The 27,613-nt window shown below is 46.6% G+C and overlaps 2 long non-coding RNA genes across 2 annotated transcripts in view; one reads left to right on the top strand and one right to left on the bottom strand.

Moving 5' to 3' along the window:
- LOC309613664 overlaps positions 1-19,697 on the bottom strand; it is a 100,628-nt gene extending 80,931 nt beyond the window's left edge. Inside the window, exon 1 of the long non-coding RNA XR_014235839.1 lies at positions 19,579-19,697. This is a non-coding gene — a long non-coding RNA (uncharacterized lncRNA). The remainder of the gene's footprint in view (positions 1-19,578) is intronic.
- A 1,308-nt stretch (positions 19,698-21,005) lies between these two features.
- Positions 21,006-23,962, top strand: LOC309613665. The gene is made up of 2 exons (XR_014235840.1): positions 21,006-21,074; positions 21,373-23,962. It is a non-coding gene; the product is annotated as an uncharacterized lncRNA (long non-coding RNA).
- Positions 23,963-27,613: the final 3,651 nt, after the last annotated feature.

Raw genomic sequence — 27,613 nt, 5'->3', positions numbered from 1 at the left:
GACGGATTCTCCCTCAGAGCCCCCCAGAAGGAACCCACCCTGTGGACACCCCGATTTTGATTTTCTGGCCTCCAGAACTGCAAGAGAATGAATTCCTGTTGTTTGAAGCCCCGCAGTCTGTGGTCTTTTGTTATGGCAGCGTCAGGAAACTGATATAGAGCCCAAGAGGAGGTGCAACCAGAAAACCCCAGACAGACCTGGAACAAAGCTGACCTCAGACTTTGACAGCCAAGGGGTGGGGAACAGTCCCAGAGAAACTGGCCTACGTGGTGCCAAGTGAGAGGTACCAGGGATGCCCCCCCCAACAAAGAGACACACGATTCAGGGGAGTCCTGGTGTCCAAACGCGGGGCCAAGAAGGACGTGGCGGCTGGGAGGTTTGCATGAGATCCGGATACTCGCTCAACCTCAGGTCTTCCTCCCCGAATTGGGGTGTGAGCATCTGCCCCACCGGCTGTGCCGTGGTTGGCAGGCAGGTCAGCGTGTAGTTGATGCCCAGACCCCAAGGATGATGTGAGGCGCAGCTCTGGGACCGGGAAGGAGGGGCTGGGAGGACAGTGTCAGGATTTCATCCGGTATTAAATCACTCTAGGACACAGCTAACACGGGAACCCTCTGCCCCCAGCCCATCTTTAAATACCTGGCAGTTCCGTTACTGTCTGTACCAGGCAGACACCTCATAGGTGAAATTTACTTTGAGGGTTTTAATAAAAAGGGATCTTACGTGAGCTTCAACTGATATTCCCAAAGCAGAAGGCTCAGAGCAACGTGGGTTACCCAGAAAATTACATAGAAAAACATCATGAAGTTCGATTGCTGGACTTCCCTGGTGGTCCAGTGGTTAAGAATCCGCCTGCCAATGCAGGGGACAAGGGTTCAATCCCTAGTCGGGGAAGATCCCACATGCTGCGGAGCAACTAAGCCCGTGCGCCACCACTAGTGAGCCCACACGCCGCAACTACTGAAGCCCGCGTGCTCTAGGGCCCGCGTGCCACAACAAAAGAAGCCATCGCAATGAGAAGCCGGAGCACAGCAACGAAGAGTAGCCCCCGCTCGCCGCACCTGGAGAAAGCCCGCGCACAGCTACAGAGCCCCAGCGCAGCCAAAAATCATAAATAAATAAATAAAAAGTTCGACTGCTGACAATTCCATACTCCTTGGCCTCTTGGAGAAGAGTTTCAGTGGGGACACAGTGACTTATGCCTGAGCGAGAGCCACACCCCAGAATAGAAAAATTCCTAAGTGTGAGGTAGAGACCTGTCAGTGGCAAGAGCAGCATCGGCCTGTGTCGATCATGCTGGGGCATCAGTTAGGTATCAGAGCCCGCGACGCAGGATGAGTCGGGGGGCGTGCTGGGCTCTTCCTGCACCTGAACTCCAAGGCTCATCCACAACCTGGCGGGTCGGGGAGCAGCTGCCCTGATGGCGGCGACAAGAGACGGTATCTCATCTACACAGAGCCGAAGCCAAGAATGAAATGGACCACAAGTTGGACTGCTTTTTATCCTCACCATCGCAGTACTCTTCCCCCAAAATACCTTCGCTGGTCTAAGTTCCAAACAGTTGCTGCCGTTAGTTACCGCTGAGTTTTCATAACAGACACATAAACTTCAAAGCAGCACGTTTTTATTACTGATACTTGTCCCTTCATAAACATTGTATTCTAAATGGCAATTCATTCTGAGAACGCCCAGCCACACAGCCAGCCAGACTCAGCTGCCCACATTTATTTGTTTTGGGAGTAAGTTCCTACATGCTGGGTGTCACCCTCTCCGGGTGCAGGTCGAGACACTGACAACCCCCTGGTGTTTAGTACGCCGCGTGCAAACAGCAGAGTCCATGTAAACAAGGGGGGCCCCGAGACGAGGACGCCAAGCTGGAGTTACCTCCTAAAATCTTGGCATTTTGATTTGTGTGGGCAGTTTTGGTTTTGGTTTTGTTTTTCGGCCGAGCGGATCGTCATGTGGGATCTAGTTCCCTGACCGGGGATTGAACCTGTGCCCCCTGCATTGGGAGCTCATAGTCTTAACCACTGGACCACCAGGGAAGTCCCTGTGTGGACAGTTTAGGACAGTGAGATGGGGGAACCCTCGAGGTGTCCTATTTTTGTTCAAATAAGTGCAAATTCTAGTTCACACATGAAACACCTTCCTGAATTCAGATAACATCTTTAAAAATGAAACATATGCTTCTCTTTTACTTGTTACTCGCTTGTTTTAAAACCAAAGAACGAATCCAGAAGATGATTGTTACCGACATCACAGAAGATCATTTTGTCATAAAGAGGAGGTGCTAACGTCATTAAGGCCACTTAAAAATGGTCAAAACGCGAAATCATGCAATATATATTCCATCACAAGTTTTTAAATTACTATGCCAAAAAACATTGAATTGTACTTTCAATGGGTGAATTATATAGGATGTGGATTAGATCTGAATAAAGCCAAAGTTAGGGGGGAAGGAGTGTTGTTTTTTATTTTTAATGACCCGCTCCAGGCATCATATAAGCTAGATATGCCACTAGGTGGTGGTATTGCTGTTCTATAGAAGAGGAAACAGAGGCTCAGAGAGGTGAAGTGATTGCTAGAGGTCCCACAGCTGTTAAGTGGCAGAATCTGGATTCCAGGTCAGGTCTGTGTGAGCCCTTTCTGCTCTCCCATCCCGCAGCCTTCTTTTTTTTTTTTTTTTTTTTTGAATTTTTGAATTTTATTTTATTTTTTATACAGCAGGTTCTTATTAGTCATCCATTTTATACATATTAGTGTATACATGTCAATCCCAATCTCTAAATTCATCACACCACCACCCGCTCCCCGCCACTTTCCCCCCTTGGTGTCCATACGTTTCTTCTCTGCATCTGTGTCACTATTACCCCGCAGCCCTCTGCACCTGCCGTGGCCCCTCCCACAGAGACCTTGGCAGTGGGGGGCTAGCCAAAGCAGCCACGCCACAGCTCACCTGGAGAAGGGAGTCAGGGCCAAGCGTGGCGACTGAGGGAACAGGAGGTGACGTGCCGTGGAGCTGCGCATCGAGGACAGGGAGCGGACCCACACTTGGGTTTCTGGGGCAGCACCTGATAGCTTAGCATTTAGATGTGACTGACCCCAGGTACATCAGCCCCCTTGGCCAGAGCCCAAGCCATGGAGAATTCAGGAGACCCCTGGCGCTTAATTTGTTCACTGGGTTCCAGGGAGAGACAGAAAGGCCCGGGATACGCAGTAGTTACCCATCTGCTGAGGCAGCTTTTGGAAGCCAAGACACAGGCCATAGGCCGCTGTCACTCGTGTTTATCCAAAGCCCAAAAGAAGGGGTCTCAATGAGAGGAACCTCCAGGTTTAACAAGCACCCACCCCGTGATCTTGCAGGTGCTCTGAGACCCACACGGGCAGAACAGGCCAACATTCTTCTTGGCCTCGGTCCCCGTTCCCACTCTTTTGCCAGCTCACGGTTCAACCCCATGGAAACTGAGACGGGGGCGGAGTACAGGCCAGAAGAAATGTGGGTGATGGGGTGCAGCCTGGCTTCCCAGCCCTGGGGACAGTCAGCCCTGATTACTTGCTCGTGTTGGCCAGAGACAGAGAGAGACAGTTGATGAGAGAGAGACCGAGGGATGAAGAAGGGGACAGGCCAGAGGTTCTCCAGGCTACTGTGTCCCCCAGGGGGCAGCTGGCAGTGTCTGGAGACAATCTGTGTTGTCACAACTGGGGAGGGGGTGCTATTGGCATCTAGTGGGTGGAGGCCAGGGTTGCTGCTCAACATCCCAAAGTGCCCAGGACGGCCCCACAACAAAGAAGGATGCAGCCCCAAATGTCAATATCGCTGGAGTCAAGACAGGGATAAGGAGACAGAACAGAGAAACAGCAAGTGACACAGAGACACAGACACAGGAACTGGCATCATTTGGGGAGAACAAAACCAGGAAGGAGCTCGGCGGGGGGGGGGGGGGGGGGGGGGAAGGGGAGGAACTGGGGAAGGAGGGATGGGGAGGGGAGGGATGGGGGAGAGATGGGAGTGAGGAAAAGAATTTGGTCCAAAGGCCCCATCGGATTCAAGTTCCATATTCAATAGACTAATGTTTCAAAGATTTAAATAATAATAAGAATGCCTGCTCTTCAACAGAATATTTTATCTGTATCCAACCCAAAGGCTGGCAGAGTTCTGCCAGCAGCAGTGCAGGAGAAGGCAAATGAACTAAATTCAGCCACCGGTGGGCACAGGAGAAAAAGAGACCCAGGCAAACAGTGGGCTTCAGTCACCCCTAGGAAAAAAAATTTTAAGTCATTTCTAATAAATAAGACTCTAGATGTTGAAAGGGTGTATTTGTCTGCTTCCAAAAGTTTTCAGAGCACCCATTTCTGGTCCCAAACTAAGAAGACCCAGATACAACCCCAAGAACTCCCCAGATCTGGCCCCTTTGCAAAGCCCCAACATCCCCCAAGTACAGGGCTGAGCTCTTCGAGGTCTGGACTGTCCCCAGTACCAGATAGTTCCTGGGACAAGGCAGAGCCCAAAAAATATGAGTGGAATGTTTGCAATGGCTAAACTTGAACTCTTTGTAAATCCAAGATCCTTCCAGCAGCCTCTGTGCCTCTCTGACTTCACCTCCTCCTCCCTCTTTTCTCTGCTCCCCTGCTCTCCTCCAGGCACACTGGCTTCCATCCTGTCCCTCAAACCCACCAGGCACCCTCCTGCCCCAGGGCCTTTGCACGTTCTGTGCCCTCATGGCTCACTCCCTCCTCCCCTTCAGGTCTTTAAATTGCCACCCCCTCTCTTTCCCTTTCTACCTCCTTCCCATTCTTTGTTTTCCCTGCAGCACTTATATCCTTCCCACTTGCTAAATAAGTCCCTCATTCATTTGTTTAATATTTATCTCTAGATAGACTCCTGCAGTAAAAGACCGCAATATATATTTGTTGAATGAATAAATGGGCTTTAAGCCTCATAATGACTCTCTGTGATGGGGAATATCATTCACCCCATTTAAAGATGGGAAAACTGTAGCTCAGGGACCTGAAGTTGGTCACCCAAGATCACACATCCGAGAAGTGAAGTCAGGATTCTCACTGCAAGCCAAGCCTCGGTGCAGGACAAGGGTCACAGCCACCCTCGGAGGAATGGCCCTGAGATGGACAGCAATTGGCTAACCCTTCGTGAACACTCGCTGCTCGCCAGGCCCAGTGCTGAGCACCCTGTAAACGGCCCTTCTTCTTTGTAAAAAAAAATTTTTTTTTAAATAGGATAATTATTTATTTTATTTATTTATTTATTTTGGCTGCACCGCACGGCATGCGGGATCCTAGTTCCCCGACCAGGGATGGAACCCGCGCCCACTGCAGTGGAAGCACAGAGTCTTAACCACTGGACCGCCAGGGAGGTCCCCAATATGGCCCTTCTTCTGATCCTCGTGATTGTGAGGAAACTGAGGCTCGGAGAGGTCATGCGACCTGCTCAAGGTCACAAAGCTAGCGAGTTCCACAGCCGGATTCCAGCTTAGGCAGGTGGCCCAAGGTTTTCCTTCACAACCTGTGGCTATGGGGCCTCCCAGGCAAAGCCTTTCCCCAGAGTCCTGTTCTGTCCCTGGACCGGGACCTTGGGCAGGTTCCTTGCCCTGGGCTGGCTCACCTGGAAAGGGGACCGTCTGGATTCTTCAGAGATCCTTCAATGATTCCCACACTAGAGATTTCGTAAGATTCAAGTGCAGTTAGCAGCCCCCTTTCACATGGGTAAATACGGAGCTCTAGAGCGACGTGATGTGGAATGTGGAAAGTTAGAGAGAGCTGGGAGCTAGTCCCCGCTGGCCAGACATACACTGTGGGGCCTCCCTTGAGGAGGGTGGATGCTTGGGCCCCCTCCCCAAAAGATGTCAAAGTCCTCACTTGCAGGACCTTGGAATGTGACCATATTTGAAGATATCAGATTAACTGAGATAATCAATTTCAAATGAGGTCATTAGGGTGGGCCCTAATCCAATAGGGCTGATGTCCTTATAAAAAGGGGAAATTTGGACATAAAGACACAAACAAAGGGAAGACAATGCAAAGACACAGGGAGAAGACGGCCATAAGTCAAGAAACACCTCAGGCCACCAGAAGCTGGAAGCGAGGCCTGGAGCCGTTTCTCCCTCTTTTCCCCCATAGGGAGCCCCCCTCAGCACCTGGATTTTAGCCTCCCAGCCTCCTGAACTGTGAGAATAAATGTCTTTTCTTCCAGCCAGCCAGTTTGTGGTCATGTGTTACAGCAGCCCTAATCCAGTGGATACCCCAATAAATTTTGGGTTCTGCGGAAAGTGAAGAAAAAGAGAAGGGGGTCACTGCATACGTGCTGAAATCACACACAGTCAGGGACTTCCCTGGTGGTCCAGTGGTTAGGACTCGGCGCTTCCACTGCAGGGGGTACAGGTTCGATCCCTGGTCGGGAACTAAGATCCCGCATGCCACACGGCGCAGCCAAAAAAAATAAAATAAAATAGAATTTACAGCATGAGAAAGAAATATTATTCACACACACACACAAAAAAAACCCACAGTCAACTTGACTCAAATTCTTGAGGCAAAGTCCTTGTTCTATTTGAACTTCAATTCTATCCTTGACTCCTGACTGGATGGTTCCTGCACTCTGTTCTCAGAAATTCTCTTGGCTTTTATCTCTAGATCCACTCTTCTGATTCTTCATGGTTTCCCATTAAGACACAAGGCAGGGACTAACCTGGTGAGGCAGTGGTTAAGAATCCGCCTGCCTGGGCTTCCCTGGTGGCGCAGTGGTTGAGAGTCTGCCTGGCAATGCAGGGGACACGGGTTCGAGCCCTGGTCTGGGAGGATCCCACATGCCGCGGAGCAATTAGGCCCGTGAGCCACAACTACTGAGCCTGCGCGTCTGGAGCCTGTGCTCCGCAACTAGAGAGGCCGCGATAGTGAGAGGCCCGCGCACCGCGATGAAGAGTGGCCCCCGCTCGCCACAACTAGGGAAAGCCCTCGCACAGAGACGAAGACCCAACACAGCCAAAAATAAATAAATAAATTAATTAATTAAAAAAAAAATTGGGGAAGTATGGGGGAGGGGAATCACTCTTAAGAGCCCCATGCTCTCATAATTATAAAAAAAAAAAAAAAAAAAAAAAAGAATCCGCCTGCCAATACAGGGGACACGGGTTCGAGCCCTGGTCCGGGAAGATCCCACATGCCGCGTAGCAACTAAGACCGTGAGCCACAACTACTGAGCCTGTGCTCTAGAGCCCGCGAGCCACGACTACTGAGCCCGCGAGCCACAACTACTGCAGCCCATGCGCCTAGAGCCCGTGCTCCGCAACAAGAGAAGCCACCGCAATGAGAAGCCCGCGCATCGCAATGAAGAGTAGCCTCCGCTCGACACAACTAGAGAAAGCCCACGTGCAGCAACGAAAACCCAACGCAGCCAAAAACATAAATAAGTAAAAAATAAAAATTAAAAAAGACACAAGGCAAGGTGTCTGATCACAAGCTACTTATGGAACATGACTTACTCGATTTTATTCTTGCCCAGATACTAGGGATGCTTTAATAACAACCAAAAAACTGTTCATAAATAGGGATGGGTGCCTTATCAAGCACATTAAAAGTATTCGGTACCTGTTCTTCAGGGAAGGGCAGCTAAAACCTTGATATGGATTGGCCTAAAGAAAAATAATCAGACGAAATACAAGAACAAGAAGGACGATGAATAGGAATTTCACTTCACACAACTTAATTTTAAGAAAAGCATGGTTATCTCAATAAATGAAGCTAAAGTTTCTCCTGGACCCCAGAACTCGAACCATATTTATAAGTATATAATTCAGCTACCATTTAGTTTAAATGGGCCTGTTGGGCTAGCTTGGGAAATGTTATTATTTTACTATTTTCTACAGAGAAAATAGCTTCCAATTTACCTGTCGAACGATTGATGGGCTGTTAAAATACAACCCATTTAAAAATTGAGTTAACATATAAAATAGTGCTTTCTGCCATAATAAAAATATTAGTACTTACAGGTTTGTTTTAAATTATATCAATGTAGAGTAGTAATAGGCTTTATCCACCCCCCCAAATGTTACATTTAATATTGTTGATTTTGAAGTTTTTTTTTGTTTTTTTTTTGTTTTTTAATTTTTATTTATTTATTTTTGGCTGTGTTGGGTCTTCATTTCTGTGTGAGGGCTTTCTCTAGTTGTGGCAAGTGGGGGCCACTCTTCATCGCGGTGCGCGGGCCTCTCACTATCGCGGCCTCTCTTGTTGCGGAGCACAGGCTCCAGACGCGCAGGCTCAGTAGTTGTGGCTCACGGGCCTAGTTGCTCCACGGCATGTGGGATCTTCCCAGACCAGGGCTCGAACCCGTGTCCCCTGCATTGGCAGGCAGATTCTCAACCACTGCGCCACCAGGGAAGCCCTGAAGTTTTTTTTTAAACATTAAAGAGTAACCATCTTGGTCTGGGAAGATCCCACATGCCGTGGAGCAACTAGGCCCGTGAGCCACAACTACTGAGCCTGCGCGTCTGGAGCCTGTGCTCCGCAACAAGAGAGGCCGCGATAGTGAGAGGCCCGCGCACCGCGATGAAGAGTGGCCCCCGCTTGCCGCAACTGGAGAAAGCCCTCGCACAGAAACGAAGACCCAACACAACCAAAAAAAATAATAATAATAAATTAATTAAAAAAAGAAAAGAATAGCTCTTTAAAAAAATTTTAAAAAAAGAGTAACCATCTTGATTTTTATCTTCTCTTTCCTTTCATCCATTGATAACAAACCTTGTTACAATTTTCTTCCTTCAGTTTTACTCTGCTTGTGCTTTTTCCCTTGGGATTCCTTAGGAATCAAGGTTTGCATTCTAAAGACTTGCAGTATTTTGCAGAATCAAAATACTGAGAACGGGAGAGCTAAACTGGACCTTAGAAACAGCTGAGTCAAACAAATATTAATTGGACACAGTAGATATCACTGAATATTTGATAAATAGACCACCCATAGGTTACAAAGCACAAAGCTGAACTGGGGCCATTGACTCTGGGAAAGCGTTCCAACATGTTTTCTAAAACAGAGAAAGCCAAGGAGAAGAATGCACCTAAATTGTTTTGAAAGGCTGGGTTTCAAATGTGGAACAATGGAGCTATGTGTTTGTAAACACAGCTATTTAAGAGAATGTATGCTTCCTGCCAATGCAGGGGACATGGGTTCGAGCCCTGATCCGGGAAGATCCTGCATGCCGTGAAGCAACTAAGCCCCTGCGCCACAACTACTGAAGCTTGCACCCCTAGAGCCTGTGCTCCGCAGCAAAAGAAGCCACCGAAGACCCAATGCAGCCAAAAATAAATAAATAAATAATAAAATTTTTAAAATAAAAGAATGTATGACTTATCTTGCAATTAAAATACCATGCAAACTTGGCAAGCTGAGCTTTGTCAGCTAAAGCTAGTAAACAGAAGAGCGCAAATGAAATCATTTCTAACTGAATTCGTTGTTTATGAAGATGATACTGTTGGGGTTTTTTTGGTTGTTTATTTTGTTTTGTTTTGTTTTTGGCCGCACCACGTGGCTTGCGGGGTCTTAGTTCCCCAACCAGGGATCGAACCCAGGCCCTTGGCAGTGAAAGCGCAGAGTCCTAACTACTAGACCGCCAGGGAATTCCCAGATACTATTTATTGTTTGGAACCAACACAGTCTTGATCATGTTTCTTTCCGGAAGGACTCCCCTCTAGAGCTCTCATTGGAGATGAGGGACAGCTATTATAACTAGATGCTAGAGAAGTTACAACAAGAAGCTAACATTTACTGAGTGTTGATAATGCGCTCGCTAGCTCTTGCAATAAGCAAGTTGTACATAGTCTCTCATTTAATCTTTCCAAGAACTCTATGAGGTCATGCATTTAATAGGCCTAAATTCAGTTACAAGTAACAGAGACCCAAAATGACAGTGGCCTAAATAAGATAGAAGTTTACTTTTCTGTGACATAAAAATCTGTTATGGAGTGGTCCAGGGCTGGTGTGGCAGCTCCACGGTATCACAGAAACAACTTTCTTCTGTCTTGTCCATCTACTATGCATGCCCTCCACTCTCCACTCCTAAAACGACTTCACGTTCCAGACGGCTGCTCCATCTCCAGCCATTGCACCTGCAGTCCAGCTCAGGGGAAGGAGGAAAGGGGAGAAGAAGGGCAACAGCCCATCTCAGAAGTTCCCCACATCACTTACGCCCTATTGGTCAGAACTTGGTCACAAGGCTAAACATAGCTGCAAAGGAAACTGAGAAATGTAGTCTTCATTTGGCATAGCCCTGGCTAAAATTCAGGGTGGAAAGGATCTTGGGGGAAAATGAGCAGTCTTTACCACAGGTAAGATATTCTTGTTAATCCTCTTTCACAGATGAAAACCTTAGAAGTTAGTAACTTGACCAAGGTCACAGCATTAATAGGTGATGAACTAGGATTTGCAAAATCCTATTTTGTGACACTTTTTCTCATGTACCTGGCAATGGTAAGGTATTAGTTACTAACTCTACTATGTTGCTCAGAAGAGAGAAGTTATACAAACACAGTACATTTAGAATTTTACTCTATTACACTCAAATCACTGCTTATTTTATCAATCAGAAATTTTTAAAGTGCAGCTATCCCCATGACAGAGAATAGTGAACAGACTAACAAAAAATAGGGTTTCCCCCTTCTCCAGGGTATGTGGGTGAAAGAGCCAGCCCCACTCATGCCCCAGAGGGTTTATGAGGAGCAGATCAGCATTCTCTCTCTCCAGGGCTCACTGTGGCTATGGCTGCAGCATCTTACACCCTTCACAAAAATTAACCCAAAATGGATCATACACCTAAATGTAAAATGTAAAACTCTTTTTTTTTCACACACACACGCTATATTTTATTTTTACAAGAGATAAATAGACTGACACCAAGCATTGTAAATAGATGACCACAACAAAAGCAACAATGATTGCAATTACCAAACACGAAACACACTCATACTATGTCATAATATTGACATTCAGTCCAGTAATCCTCCACTGTAACAGCTCCTTTACTTTGCAGTGAAAATTGATTTGTATAGTAAAATGTAAAACTCTTAAAACTCCTAGAAGATAACACAGGAGAAAACCTAGATAGATAATCTTGGGCATAGTAATAACTTTTTAAATATAACACCAAAGGCATAATCCATGAAAGAAATAATTGATAAGCTGGACTTCATTAAAATTAAAAACTTCTGCTCTACAAAAGACAGTGTCAAGAGAATTAGAAGACAAGCCACAGACTGGGAGAAACTGTTTGCAAATGACACATCTGATAAAGGTCTGTTATCCAAAATACACAAAGAATTCTTAAAACTCAGCAATAAGGGGCTTCCCTGGTGGCGCAGTGGTTGAGAATCTGCCTGCCAATGCAGGGGACACGGGTTCAAGCCCTGGTCTGGGAAGACCCCACATGCCACGGAGCAACTAGGCCCGTGAGCCACGACTACTGAGCCTGCACGTCTGGAGTCTGTGCTCCTCAACAAGAGAGGCCGCGATAGTGAGAGGCCCGCACACCGCGATGAGGAGTGGCCCCCGCTTGCCGCAACTAGAGAAAGCCCTCACACAGAAACGAAGACCCAACACAGCCAAAAATAAATAAATAAATAAATAAATAAATAATTTTTAAAATAAATAAAACTCAGCAATAAGGAAATAAATAACCTTATTTAAAAATGGGCCAAAGACCTTAATAGACACCTCACCAAAGAAGAAACACAGATGGCAAATAAGCATATGAAAAAATGCTCCACATCATATGTCATCAGGGAAATGCAAATTACAACAACAGTGAATACCATTACATACTTACTTAAATGGCCAAGATCTGAAATATTGACAACATCAAATGCTGGTGAGGATGTGGAGCAACAGGAACTCTCATTCATTGTTGGTGGGAATGCAAAATGGTACAGCTACTTTGGAAGACAGTCTGGTGGTTTCTTACAAAACTGAACATACTCTTACCATACAATATCCAGCAATCTTGCTCCTTGGTATTTACCCAAAGGAGCTAAACACTTAGATCCCCACAAAAACCTGCACGTGGATGTTTACAGTAGCTTTATTCGTAAGCTGTGGTACATCCGGACAATAGAATATAATTCAGCACTAAAAAGAAATGAGCTATCAAGCCATGAAAAGATATGGAGAAATCTTTAATGCATATTATTAAGTGAAAGGAGCCAGTCTGAAAAGGCTATGTACTATATGATTCTAACTATATGACGTTCTGGAAAAAGCAAAATTAGGGAGACAGTAAAAAGATCAGTGTTTTCCAGGGGTTGTGGTGGAGGGAGGAATGAATAGGTGGACCACAGGGGATTTGGGGGGCAGCAAAATACTCTGTACGATACTATAATGATGGATACCTGTCATTATTCTTATGTCCAAACCCATAGAATATACACCACCAGATGAACCCTAATGTAAACTATAGACTTTGGACAATTATGATGTGTCAGTCTAAGTTCGTAAGATGTACCACTCTGTAGGGGATGTTGATAATGGGAAAGGCTACCTGGTGGTGGTGGGGGCTATAATATGGGAATCTCTGTACTTCCTCTCAATTTTGCTTACCTAAAACTGCTCTTTAAAAAGTCTTAAAATGGAGTCAAGGAACCTCCTAAAATATAGCTATCTATATGTATGTTTCTAGGGTCAAAGGCTCTATGCCAAGCTCTGACCCCCATTAAATTATAAAATATCAATGGTCTATCGATGGCTCTCAAACCTCAATGTGCCACAGACGTAGAGAACAAACGTATGGATACCAAGGGGGAAAGCGGCTGGCGGGATGAATTGGGAGATTGGGACTGACATATATAAACTATTGATACTACGTATAAAATAGATAACTAATGAGAACCTACTGTATAGCACGGGGAACTCTACTCAATGCTCTGTGGTGACCTAAATGGGAAGGAAATCCAAAAAGGAGAGGATATATGTATGCATATAGCTGATTTACTCTGCTGTACAGTAGAAACTAACACAACATTGTAAAGCAACTACACTCTAATAAAAATTAAAAACAAAAACACACTTCAATGTGCATCAGAATCACCCAAGGAGCATGTTAAAATTCTAGCTATTCAGCACCCCTGCCCACCACCTCCCCCCAGCAAGGTCTGATTCAGGGGGATTGGGATGTACCCTGGATCTTTACTATTAAGTCTCCCATCAGCTGACACAGATGCAGGTTCAAGGGCCACATTTTAAGAAACACGGCCCCAAAGGCTTCCTTGATCCCTGTAAGGATCTTGACTTAAGGGTCTTTCTAGCATTGACCAAGCAGACCTCCCATGGGGCGGGGTGCAGGGTTGACCGGGCCCTCTCCACCCCTGGGGCTGGAGCCCAGGGTCAGAGGGCGGGGCTGCAAGGGACAGCTGCCCTGTGGGCCAGGGGCCTCTAGATGGCAGTGCTCAGCCAGAAACAGAGCCAGCTGATGGTCCAGGGACCCCCCCCCCCCACAGGGGGAAGGAGCCTGGGGCCACTGCTCTACAACCTTCCCCAAATGGCTCACACAGGGTGGACCAGGCAAGGAGCCGGAACACTGATACGCGTGCAACTGAGCGATGAATGAATGAATGATCATTGGAGGGTTTGACATCACCAATAATGATAGTAGCTCACATTTACTGAAAACTAGCTGCCAGGCACTGTTCCAGCCAAATTAAGATCATGCTGCATACATTTCCCATTATATTATGAGCATTTCCCCATTTCTTGAAATAGTCAAGAGCATGCTTTATAAAGACTTCATAATTTTCCACCTAGTGAAACTAATAAGATGTGTTTATCAGTCCCCTATCACTAGGTTTTTATATTATTTCTTTGTGTCTTCTATTCCAAATAATACTACACTTCATATTGTTGCATAAGAAGCAGTTTCCACAACTCTGATTATTCCCCTCTTGGGGTAAATGTTTAGAAGTGGAATTATAGGATCAAAAGCTAGGACCAATTTTAAAGATCTTGATACAGATGGCCAACTAATTTTTTGGAATATTGGAAGTTTGCCTTCTCAGGAGCAGCATGTATGAAGGTACATCACCCCGGACTTCCCAGTGCTGAGTAGTATCCGCTTATCATTTCAAAACTGTATTCAAAACGCAGTATCTCTTTTTAAAATTTGGATTTCACAAAGTAAGGATGAACTTTCTATTCACATATTGATTCGTCATTTGCATTTCTGCCTATGAATTCCCTGTTCCTATTTTTCCTTTTTGGTGTATTACATGTCACAGTCCCATTTTCCTTTCAATCTTGTTCATATTGGTGATGAACAAGAGTTTAAATTTATGCTCACAATCAATTTTTTATTTTTAAAAAATATTGTCCATTTCTTTACGCTTATAAGGTTAAGCGTTCACAAACATTTTCCTTGTTTATGTTTTACGTTTAACTTTGTAATCTCTCAATATATCTGGAAGCATGAGATGATGCTCTAACAATTTTTCCTCCAAATATTGTTTCCCCTGACACCACTTGTTGGCTAATCCATCCCTTCCATCATTTGTGCTATTTTCTGATGGAATAGCAAGTACATTTTCTGGAGTATCTCTCCTGTTTCATTGTGCCAACACCTAACTTTTTTTTTTTTTTTTTTTTTGCCGTGCCTCCCAGCTTGCTGGATCTTAGTTCCCCAACCAGGGATCAAACCCGCGCCCTCAGCAGTGAAAGCGCGGAGTCCTAACCACTGGACCGCCAGGGAATTCCCAACACCTAACTTTTAATTATTACCATTTTATAAGTTTTAAATTCTTTTATTTCAAAATTTCCTTAGCTAATCTCAGCTGTGAATTCTTTCAGCTGAACTTAAATAGCAATATTTCTGATGCGTTTCCAAAAATCCCTTCAGACTTTTATGAGAAATATAAATTCAACTTTGTACCATAAATTCAAAGTTAATTTGGCAAGATTCAACCTTCAAGTGTGGAGACAATATTGGAAAATGGGTGCTTGCAGACATTGCTGGGGGTAGTATAAACTGGGCTTTTTAAAAAATCTTTACTGGAGCATAATTGCTTTACAACGTTGTGTTAGTTTCTGCTGTACAATAAAGTGAATCAGCTAGACGTACACATATATCCCCATATCCCCTCCCTCTTGCATCTCCCTCCCACCCTCCCTATCCCACCCCTCCAGGTGGTCACAAAGCACCGAGCTGATCTCCCTGTGCAATGCAGCAGCTTCCCACTAGCTATCTATTTTACATTTGGTAGTGCATATATGTCAATGCTACTCTCTCACTTCGTCCCAGCTTCCCCTTCCCCCCTGTGTCCTCAAGTCTGCTCTCTACGTCTGCATCTTTATTCCTGCCCTGCCCCTAGGTTCATCAGTACCTTTTTTTAAGATTCCATATATGTGCATTAGTATACGGTATTTGTTTTTCTCTTTCTGACTTACTTCACTCTGTATGACAGACTCTAGGTCCATCCACCTCATTACAAATAACTCAATTTTGTTCCTTTTTATGGCTGAGTAATATTCCACTGTATACACGTACCACATCTTCTTTATCCATTCATCTGTTGATGGACACTTAGGTTGCTTCCATGTCCTGGCTATTGTAAATAATGCTGCAGTGAACACTGTGGTACATGTATCTTTTTGAATTATGGTAAACTGGCCTTTTGAGAAGAGGATTTGATAGTCTCCATCAAACTCTTAAACGTATGTATGCTTTGACCCAGAATTTCTATTTCTTGGTATCTAGAAATCTCATACATATACACAAAAGGATCACTGCAGCACTTTTTGCAATAGACTACAGGGAAATAAACTAAATGACATCACAGAGATGGGCTAATAAATTATGGGATGGCCAAACTCTGAAATACTAGCAGCAGGCTGGTCTGCGTGTGGAGAGATCTTTTTTTTTCCTTTTTTCTTTTTTTGACCATGCCACGCGGCTTGAGGGATCTTAGTTCCCCAACCAGGGATTGAACCGAGGCCCTCTGCAGTGAATGCACCGAGTCCCAACCACTGGACCACCAGGGAATTCCCAAGGAGGTCCTTGATTTAATACTAAGTGAAGAAAAGCAAACTGCTAAACAAATGCCTACAATTCCTTTTTTTTTTTTTTTTTTTGGACCAGAGAGTAAACATTTTGGGCTTTGTGAACCATAAGGTCACAACTATTCAACTCTGCAAATGCAGCCCTAGACCATATATAAGCAAACGAATGTAAATAAAACTTTATTCACAAAACCAGGCGGGGGCAGAATTTGGCCCTTAGGCTACATACAGGCTGTAGTTACTGACTCCTGGTCCAGAAAGATAGGTACCAAAATAATGTCAAAACTATTGCCTCTGGGATAAAAGTGGGAGGGGGTGGAGGGGGGTTCTTAGGGAAAAAGAGAAGGACTGCGGGATCTGGTGGCAGACTCCCTGGACCCAAATCCTGACTCCAGGGTCCCTGGGCCCATTCATCAGCACCCACTCACCACCAGGAATCCCCAAGACAAGCCTGCCCTAGGGGTTTGAGGGACCAAGGGGGCTATTAACTCTATCTGTTATGGGTGAGGACCCTTCCTTTTTTTGGGGGGCTATGCCACACGGCTTGTGGGATCTTAGTTTCCCGCCCAGGAATCGAACCTGCCCCCACCCACCGCCCCCCCCCCCCGCCCCCGGCAGTGCTAATGTGAAGCCTCAACCACTGGACCGCCAGGGAATTCCCCCTTCCATAGTATATTTATCCATTCTATCACAGTAAAAAAAACCACTTCTACAGTGCTTACTAGATGGCAAATGCTACTATAAGAACTTTAGATTATTAAGTCATTAACTCCATTTAAGCCTCATAACAACAACTTATCTACATTTTAGATGAGGAAACTGAGGCACAGAGCAGTTAAGTGGGTTTGCTCAAGGTCACACAGCTCAGCAGTGGTGGAGCCAGGATATTCAAATCCTGTGTCCAGAGATCGTACATCAGCATTACTTTTTTTAGTCCTGCTGTGTTGTTCTGTTTCTTTAAATAGTGTGCCAGCCATTCTAATAAAGAATTCCATTTTTATACTAAAGAAAAGGCATGATTGAGTGGAAAAGAAGCTATTCTCTCTCTTTATGCTGAGACCACGAAACATCACCATTTAACTGGAGTGAATATAAAGCAAAGTTAAACACATAAAATGATCCCGAGTGACACACTCCCCACCGGATCACAAGTTCCATGACAACAAGGATTGTGCCTTGATCAGGTAAAGGAAAGTCACACAGAGTCTGGACTAGAGAAATGAAATTCCAAGTTTGAGTGCCAGCTGGGTATCCTCAGACAAGTCACTCAACCTTTCTGAGCAGCAGCTTCTCCACTGGCAAAACAGACACATACACATGCCTTAGGGGTTGCAATAACCTTGCAATGGGATATATGCACGTAAAGCACCCAAGAGACAGTGGAGAAATGGGGTTACCAGGACAACTGGCCTTTCATCTCCCTGTAGGCACAGCACAAATTCCTGCAGGATTGGCGGACTTCTTGTTTGTTTTGGCCAAGAAGCCCAAGCCTGCTTTGCCCACAGCCATGTGTTTGTCTCCTGCACAGGCTAATGGAAGGATTACAGCCACAGCTGGGACTAGGAAGGACTTCTGAGGCAAAGCCCTGGAGGGCAGACCTGAGGCACCACCAGAACCCTGGCACAGTCTGGGGATGGGAGGGAGTTTGCGGGGGCGGGGTGGCGGGGGAGAGGCGGGTGGTCCAGGAGCAGTGACTAAACCCCGAGAATAAGTAAGTGCGAGTTACAGCTCATGGATTCCTGAGTATCCCAAGCCAGGACCCCAAATCCAGGGCCGGTGAGAGGGCCCATTTTAGAGGTGGGCAAGGTGAGGAGCCTGAAGAAGCCTGGAAAGGCATCCACCCATTCTCCCAGGCGCCCTGACCCAAGGGAGGCCAAAGCCAGCCCCACCCACAGAAGGTGCTCAGTTGGGCCAACAGCCTGTGTTGAACTCAAGCTTCCTTAAACCGTTGTGCACTCTGCAATTCACCTTCATCCTGGGGATGCCAGCTGCACTCATGGATCTGACCCCGTCAGCATCTGAATGGACCACCTCCAGCAAACAGGACTTCATGGAATTTTCACAGCCAGCCTAGGGTACTGTTACCCAGTTTGACAATGAAGGCCCAGACCAAAGTTCAACAGAATTAGGGAGTGAGGTCCTGGCAGTGTGGGTCCCTCCAAAATAGTCCAGCAGTTGGATTGGGCACTGGGAGGTGGTGCAGGGTGGGAGGGGGCTTGGGGCGGTGTCCTTAGGGGAAAAGAGGAGCACTGTGGGATCTGGCGGCAGGCTCCCTGGGCTCAAATCCTGACACCAGGGTCACTGGGCCCATTCATCAGCACCCACTCAGCACCAGGAATCCCCAGTACAAGCCCTGCCCTAGGAGGACTGTCCCTTTAAGGCTCTGGTGGGCGGGCCCAGCCATTTCCAAGGAGCTGACCCTGGCTGTTTTTCAACCTTCCAAACTCCAGGCCCAAACAGGAAGTGAGTCGCTGCAGGAGAATGCCAGCCTCCCAGCCTTAAGGGAGTATTCAAGGACGACCCTAGGTGCCCCCGGGGGAGGGGTGGGGGGCCAGGACTTTGCGGGGTGCAGGCTCTGTGGGTGAGGGGACACGATTTCAGCATCTGCTTGCATCACTGAATGGTGTGCGTCTGAAGGAAGTTCTCAAACTCAGTCCAAGTTCGTCCAGCTGACCAGGTCATGCAGCTCACATGGGCATCCTCCAGTCCCTGGCCAGGCCCCCAAAACACGAAGTTGTTGCCTACAACCCCAGGAGGTAGTTAACCAGTGTCATCCCTATTTTGCATGAGGAAACTGAGACTCAGGTTAAGGTAACCTGCTCAAGGTCCCAACCCTCTTGAATTTGAACCCGAGCTTCAGCTGGACAAGGAATGCTCACAAGTACATTCTAGACAGGGCGGAAGCAGACAGATATGGGTTCAGCCCCTGGTTTGGGCACCCCCTTAACCTTTCAGTGCCTCTGTCTTCTCATATGTAAAATGGGGATCCCCTCATCCCATCAAGTATGGTTAAGGACATCCACTCGGTGACAGGCACAATGACAGTGAGTAACATACATGGCCTCCAGGAAAGGCAGACACAACGCAAAAGTAAACCAGTAAATAAAACCACGACAGGATGAGAAACAAGGGGCAGAGAGGATGATGGGGGAGGGGAGGGTCCTATGAGATGACATGGAAGATGAACCAAAAAGAATAAAGTCACAGCCTTCTCAACAGTGGGTGAAAGGGCACCCCAGGGGGCAGACATAAATCAAAAAAATTCCAGTATTTGCACAACTTTGAGCAAATGTTCACAAGGAGAGGCCTCTGGGGAAGGTTCCAGTGGGGTGGCCCCCGAGCCCTGCTAGGTCATGCCCAAGAAGGGAAACCCTCATCGCTGGCACCTGCTGAGAACACCAGCTGGGGTGACAGCTGACTCCAGCCTCGGACGAGGCCACCTCGGTGCCCAGGGCCTGGAAATAACTCCCTCGGCCTTCAAGCCCCCCACCCCTGCCTGCCGTGAGCCTGTACCGGCGGTGACCCCGCTGGTCGCCTACCCAAGCCGGGACATCTGGAGGGGAGCCCACTATGTGGGGGCAGCCGCCAGGTGCGCAGAGCCAGCCGGTTTAAACCGGGTTTCATTGGGCAACTTAGTCTCCCGGACGTCAGGTCCCAGGACGTCGGGTCCCAGGCGGCTCCGCAGAGCCCACCTGCCGCGCTCGTGCTGTCCTTGGGTGGAGGCCCAGGCCTTCCCTTCGGGGCGGGTCCGCGTCCCGGTGCCTCTCCCCGCCGACCTCGGCGGCCCCCTCCTCCCCCAGAGCGCCCTCCTCTGGCCTGGGGGCCTCAGCGTCCACCGCTGTCACCACTTTCCAGCCTCAGGACAGCCGCTCTGGCTCCCCTGGAGAAATGGAGAATGCTCTCTTGCGGCCCCGGTGCCAGGATGAAGAACTCGGTGCTCACTGTGAGGCGGGTATCCTTCCGTGTGAGGCGGATATCCTTCCATGTGAGGCATCACCCCATTTCATCCTCCCTTACGGATGGGGAGACCGAGGCAGAGTGGCCAACACTTGCCCAGGTGGGTGGGTGACTGTACCCACGAGGCTCCATGTCGTCCAAGCACAGTGGCCAGCGCAGCCCCAAGGGCTCCCCAGGAGCCCGCTGCGCACCCAGCCCTGCACACGGCAGTGGCCACAATGCCAGGCACCCAAGCTCTACTCTCCTCATCGGAAAATGGAGCTGGCGGACCTGCCCCACGAGCTGGCAGGTATCTTCACCCTTTTTCATTACAATATTCATTACTAATACAAGGTACAGATCTGCACAGGCTGGCAAGGGAAGAGCTCCAACTTATTTTTATAATTTACGGCTGCATTGGGTCTTCGTTGCTGTGTGTGGGCTTCTCGTTGCGGTGGCTTCTCTTGTTGCGGAGCACGGGCTCTAGGCGCGCGGCCTCAGAAGTTGTGGCTTGCTGGTTCTAGAGCTCAGGCTCAGTAGTTGTAGCGCCTGGACTTAGTTGCTCCGCGGCATGTGGGATCTTCCCCGGCCAGGGATCGAACCCATGTGCCCCTGCATTGGCAGGCAGATTCTTAACCACTGCGCCACCAGGGAAGCCCTCCAACTTATTTTAACTGAAAACTAAAAGTGCAGTTGAGAGTGTATGTGACCCTTTTCGTATAGTTTTTCAGGAATACGTGTATTTAAGTACATGTACAGCAATTATTTTTAAAGTGCGCCCAGTTAACTCTTGACAAGGTAGGGAGACCGGGGGTCTGCACAGATGAGTGTGGGATGCACCCCACCCTGATTTCCTGCAACGGGGAACTGCTCCTTGAAACAGGATTCCAAGCTGAGTGAATGCAATGGCTGGCATACTCTGGGACCAAGGTCCTTCATTTCCTGCTGTGCCCATGAGCCCCGGCCTTGGTCCAGCTTCCCTCAGTGGCAGGAGGCCGCACAACTCCAGGCTCACCTCCACACATGACAACATCCCGGAGGAGACAGCTCAGGAAGACTTGTCACCTTGAACCTTTCTGTACTATTTTCCCAAGTGCATGTGTTATCAATGAAATTTTTTTTTTTTTAATTTATTTTTGGCTGCATTGGGTCTTCATTGCTGCACGCGGGCTCCCTCCAGCCGTGGCAAGCGGGGGCCACTCTTCATCGCGGTGCGCGGGCCCCTCACTATCGCGGCCCCTCTTGTTGCGGAGCACAGGCTCCAGACGCGCAGGCTCAGCAATTGTGGCTCACGGGCCCAGTTGCTCCGCGACATGCGGGATCCTCCCAGACCAGGGCCCGAACCCGTGTCCCCTGCATTGGCAGGCAGATTCTCAACCACTGCGCCACCAGGGAAGTCCCCATCAATGAAATTTTTAAAATGTAAACAGAGGTAACCAGGTAGTAGGACTTAGGACCCACTCTTATTTTTTAATTTGCCTTCTTTTAAGAATAGAAACCCTGTCCCCACCCCAGACCTTTGGATTCTGTGTGTAGGTGGGGAGTCCAGGAATCTGTATTTTTAAACCTCTCCCAAGGTGACACAGCCCCGCCAGGTGCAGGAGAGTCATCTCCTGGGGCAGGACTGCTGGGTCACTCCTGGTGAGTCATGATTCACAGCACCCTGGGGCCTTGTGGGTGCAGCACCCTGGGGCCTTGTGGGTGCAAACTTCCCCCTGCCACACCCAGTAAAACAGCCTGCCCCAGAAGAATGCGCTGGTCATGTCCAGACTTCCTGAAGGCCTAAGGGACTGAAGGTGGCTGGGCAGGCAGCTAAGGGGAGGGGTGGGGTCCTCTGACAGGAGGACCAGCTGCCCTCAGCCTCAGGGCTGGCCTGAGAGCCCGGTGCCACTGGCCACCTGCCCAATAAGCAATCTGGAAAGGGCCAAAGCACCATTCCCCTCTACATTCTCTGCAGAACGCACCAGAGGTCCTGCGACAGTTGGTTCTCACTAGATGAGCTTGAAAAATGCTAGTGCGTGGGTCCCACCCCAAGGAGTCTCATCTAGTCTCATCTAGTCTGGGGTACACCTGACCATGGCTGATTCTGATGTGCAGGTAAGTTGAGAACCACGGAATTGGAGGGAAGAGAGGAAATAGCGAAAGGAGCTGGGGGTGAGCGGAGAACCCAGGGGAGACCCTTCTCACTCTCTGGAAGGGGATTTTATCCAGCCAGGTGGACAATGGAGGTGCCCATATTGAGCGGCTCCTGGGTGTGCCTCCCACAGGCAGCTGTCATCCCAGGCAACTTCACCTCACCCCGGACCGGAGACAGCGCCCACCTCACTGACCACCATACCCTGGTTCTTGACAGACTGTGAAGGTCCATAGGGAAAAAGAGGGACTTTTCATGAAAACCTAGAAAACTTCAAGCCACCTTTATCTACTCACTCATTCAAGAAATGTCCAAGTTCCTACACTTTGTGCCAGGCGCTGATATCCAGAGCTCCCAGGTTTTCAAACTGGGTGGGAAATCAGTGTATTAGTTCACAGACAGCATACTGTTTAGAGAAATAGCAAGAAACCATAAAGTCAAGTGCACCACACACAAAACGGTAACAATTCTCTACTTGTTTCAGTTGGGGGGGGGGGGGTGCGTGTGTGTGTGCGTGTGTGTCCACACTAGGTCTTGAAGGGAGAGGCGTTTCTTACTGTGGATCGCAGTCCAAACACTTGAGAAACACTGAGATGGGCAAGAGACAAGCCTTAACGTGCCCAATATAATTGTGTAAGCAAACACAGTTCTGTAGACATTTATGTTAACCAAAGAAGCCCCAAACAGCACATGAGAACTTCGTGGTAGTTACCAACTTGTAGACACACCTTGAAATCAACACTGCCTTTGTGGTCGTAAGGCTCACTGTAGAAGAGATGGGTGAAAAGAGCAACCAACCTCCTCCATGATTTGATGAATGTTCTCCTCTCCCCCAGGAATTTCAGTCCAGCATCACCACCACCCCTAAGGAACAGACACCAACGGTCTGAGAATCCTTCCACAAATCCCAAAGGTACAGTGGCACATACCTTGGTGGACTTACGGGGGGCATCTGGATTAGGAGCCCACCGGGCCCGGGGGGCTGAAAGCACCCCAGGGAAACCAGTGGGGGCGGGCTGCCCCAGCACCCCCAGCCCTTCTTCCTCAGGCTGCACGCCTGCCGAGCCTTCCTCATTGCTGCAGCTGGATAAAGCCTAGGGCTCCTGGCGCTCTCGATGACAGCTCCATGAATGATCGGACTCCTAAACACTTCAGGCAGCTCAAAGCACACACCCACCAGATCCGCAGCAGAGGACTACCCCAGCCCTACCAAGCGCCGCTGTGCTGCAACCCACAACCGGGCCCTGCAGTGAACGCAGCGCGGACATGCCCTCCCAGCACCCGGTCCCCTGGGTTCTGGAGGCCTGGCTCCCCAACTCGAGGATTAAGGACTCATAAAGGAGGTCACCTGTACTTCTTGCTGGCCGGTGGCATCCTAGGTAGGCGTTCAACTTCATTCTTGAAAGTAGGATCTCGCGAACACGTGGACAAGCTTTTGCCCTAAAAACTAATCATTACACAGACCGCAAGCTTCACCTCGTGCTTGGTACCTACCCCTCTGGTCTCAAACTGTCCCAGGACACGGTGAAATCAGCCCATTTTCAAGCCTGGAGCTTCCACGTTCCAGTCTCTCACATCACTCAAGTGTGTGATCCAGCACTAACTCCTACACAGAGTCAGCCAGCACAGCTGAGTGGCCACACGCATGAAGGACTTACAAACCTACAGAAAATTGTTTGGAAGGTTACTCTCCAAAACTATCCAGTTTTTACCTTTGGAGAGGGCTGAAAAAGGAACACAAGCTGAAAGGGCCTTTACGCTAATGTCTGACATTTTAATTTTCTTTATAAAAACGCATGTGTTAATCTTTTCAATGGCACATTAAAAAAAAAAAACAACTATCAGCCACATTCCAGAGTTAATAAGGGCTCCACTGATGGAAGGCAGATTATAAATGCAGATGTAAATGTATCCACAGAATTCAAGTCACTAAGCTTCACATCATTTTTTTCTATTTCACAGATGATGAAACTGAGCCCAGAGAGGCAAACTTACCCAGGCTCCCACACCTAGTGAGTGGAGGGGTCAGCATTCAAATCCACATGATTTCAAGCAAAGGTTCCTCCTTCATACAAGGGGGCAAAAGGCAAATGGAAATAGTGAGATCATTTCTCTCTGCAAGTAGTACAGCTACCCAACACTGGCTAAGATGTAGGGGGAAAGGCACTCTTATAACCATGTTGATAGAAGTATTAGCCGATCCTCCTTCTTTGTTAGGACATATCAATATTTTAATATTGAATTTTAATATGAAATTTAAAATGAATTCCTTTGAACCAACAACTTTACCTGCAGAAATTTATCCCATAGGAACCTAAAAAAAACTTGACTGTTCACTGCTACTAACTATGGAAAAAACTGGGACCCACCATAAAGGCCCAGACATACCATGGAATTCTATTTAGTCACAAAATACCACCATATATATTCTTTCAGAAAGATCTGCATATACTATAAGCTGCTGTGTGGCTGGATTTCTGCAGTTTAAAAAAATTTTTTTAAGCATTAACTCAACACAAATAAAATGAGGGGCCATCAGAAATTTGGAATAACATCAATGAAACTTCCCCGTTTTGCCGAGGGCCACAAAATTTGTGCTGGACTCTCAAAACCCTCTTGCATCACAGGCTACTCTGTGCTGGACTCCACAGAGAACATGCAGGTCCCGTCACAGGAAGTAAAACCCTGTCAAGTGCATCAGTACAACACAGAGTGACCCCACTAAAACATCACACACCTCACCAACATTCCAGCGTGGGGTGTGGTCATCTGAATTGATCAAAGTTGTAACAGCTTTCAAGGAGGGAGCAGGTACTATAACAACATCTGATCAGAATAATCTCCTAAACTTAACTAAATTAAACATATGAATCTTAAGTTTAAAATAAACAAGGGTTTCTTCTGGCGGAAGCTTGCACGTCACTGCACTCCAAGAGTCCAGAACCTACCTATGAAAGATTCCCAGCCTCCTAACTAGACACCTAAATAATCAATCTAATGGATGAAGTGGCAGGTAGTAGCAAGCTATACAAAATAAAATGTAATGAAATTAATCTAACAGTCACTATACCTCTCAAAAAGTTCAGGTAGTAATGGTGCCAAAAACTTACTGATCCACTCATAATCATTTTCTGAAATTAACTATGCTGCCTGTGTCCCCAGCTAAAGGCCCATTTCCAAATCATCTCTTGGCATCTTTCACCTTCACTGCACTGAGGCTAGCTCACCCTCTTGGCCAGGCCTTGGCGACCCCCCTTACTGTTCAGCAAATTAGCCCAGCTTTCACTGCTGTATGGCAACCTTAAGGCCCAAAAGCCACAGTGACTCAAGTTTAATGAGTTCCAGCAGCCCTTGGGAAAAATATTTCGGCTAGTTATTTTTTAAGCCTGAGCTTCATTTGATTATGTCAAAGTTGTTCAGATGTGATGACCAAAACAAAACTGCAGACAAGCCCCAAAGTTTTTTGGTTTTTTAAATTATTTATTCATTGAATGATTTAAGGTGTGTACCACTACTCCAGTTGGGTAAACCACATTGAAGAATTTGACTGCAGGTCTTTAGATTCAGCCAAATGCTTTCCATTAATTTTGCTCTATAAAATACCAAACATTATATACTTAAGTTTTTAATGCTTCAGCCATGCTCAGAACACTGCAGTTTAAGGATAACTCAACCCACTCATGCCAAGTTAGGGTGACAGGAACAGAACTCATGAGCTATGACATCTAAAAGAATCAGAATCTAGCTTAAGATGAAAAGAGGTTCTGTTCCCCCAAAGTAAACTGTCAGCCTACACTGTTCTCAAGAGACTGAAAAAAAAAAAAAACATTAAAAAGTATCACACAAATATGCAATCTTCCATGATTTGTTTTGCATCTAAAATGGCACAAAGAAAGGCTGCAAAAATCTAGCAGTCAGAACTAAGTTTTCCTAAGAGAAATCATTTCCCTTTCTACTCCTAGGTCTCGGTTTATCCTGTGCTCGGGTGGCACAGGAGAGCAACGAGACGGAGATGGGGGGAAGAGTTACTGCTGGGTGACAGAGCATTTAGAATTAAATGCAATGGAAAAAAGTTAACAAATGCTTAAGTTTTTAAAAAGTTTAATGGAGCCAATAAGATAATATAAATTGTGTTCTGGCAGACGTGAAGACCTGCTTTCTCTTACCAAAGAAAATGGCACATGTTCTATCAAAATTTGACAATCGAAGAGTAAAGGGTACTGAGATTAAGCTTCAGAGCACCAACTAAAACAAAAACCACCAAAAAAAAATTTTTTTTTTTTTTGTTATTAACTTGGAAAGAGGACCTAGAACCAAGGCATAAAGGGGAGATTAAATATGTGTTCCTCAGCCTCAAAATCCTTTAGGAAGAGGAGTTCTGGCTGCTTGTGAGCAACGCTTCACACCACCAAACCCAATTCCAGAATCTAAATTTACAATGATAGAAAAACAAAGATAACTCCAGATGCATTTCTTGATATATTCCAAAGGGAAGCCTGAAAGTATTCATAATACATAGGCTCACCCGTTTCCGGTAAAATGATACATTGCTATAATTCTTCCTATCATATTCAAACAAAAAAAATGATCCCTTTTGCAAAAATTTAGAAATGCCTCACTTTCATTCCTAGGTTTAGTATGGAATTGACTTTTTTTAAATAAGGGCTGTATCTATAGTGAATACAGAACTTCTTCAGTTCACACATTACATTCACATCCCACCCAGTCAATGAATATTATGGTTAACTTAGCAAAGTTTCTTCACAGAAAGATTATTAAATGGCTGAAGAAATAGCAAACTTTAACAAAGTGCTGTAATTACTGGAAAAACCCTTACACTGATTTGCAATGGTCTTTTAAGGATAAAAACAAAGTAACTGATACTGAGCTACAAGTTTGCAAGGAAACATTTTCACTGTCCTAACTTGATACATTTATAATAATATGATAGAATAAATTACAGTACCTGGCAGGCTGACATCAGTTCTTCATCTAAAAAAAGACTACCATTCAGTTCAAGATATTAAAAATGAAGATGAAACATGCTCTAAAACATTGTAGGTACAAGAGGTCTTATATTTACTCAAAAGAGGAATCTATTGAGAACTTTAAGTCTACCTAACATCTAGAGAACCTCCATGCGATTCCATCTTCCAGAATGAGATTCCAAACTGCACTTTATAGGAGAGGGATTGGAGAGTTGGGTTTTGCTATTTAAGGTGTGATCACATTATTAGCAGATAAAAGACCTTTATCTTCCACCCATTCCAATGGAAACTGCACAAAGTAGAACATTCATGAAAAATGTAAAACAGAATATAACAGACTAGAATACCTAACCCTCCCACCATCCATCTCGCTCTCACTAATACTGAACCAAAAAGGAAGCCCATAAAGTTCATGACCTCTCTACTTTAGGTCACCATGAATGCAGTCTACATGTTTACATTTACCATAAGGACAGCACCCTGCATGGGAAGTAGTACTTGTCTTAAAAATGAGTA

This window comes from Balaenoptera borealis (genome assembly GCF_965194805.1).
Source record: "Balaenoptera borealis genome assembly, chromosome: 16".
Lineage (NCBI taxonomy): Eukaryota > Metazoa > Chordata > Mammalia > Artiodactyla > Balaenopteridae > Balaenoptera > Balaenoptera borealis.
Note: the sequence above shows the minus strand (reverse complement) of the source record. Positions and strands in the feature narration are given on the sequence as shown.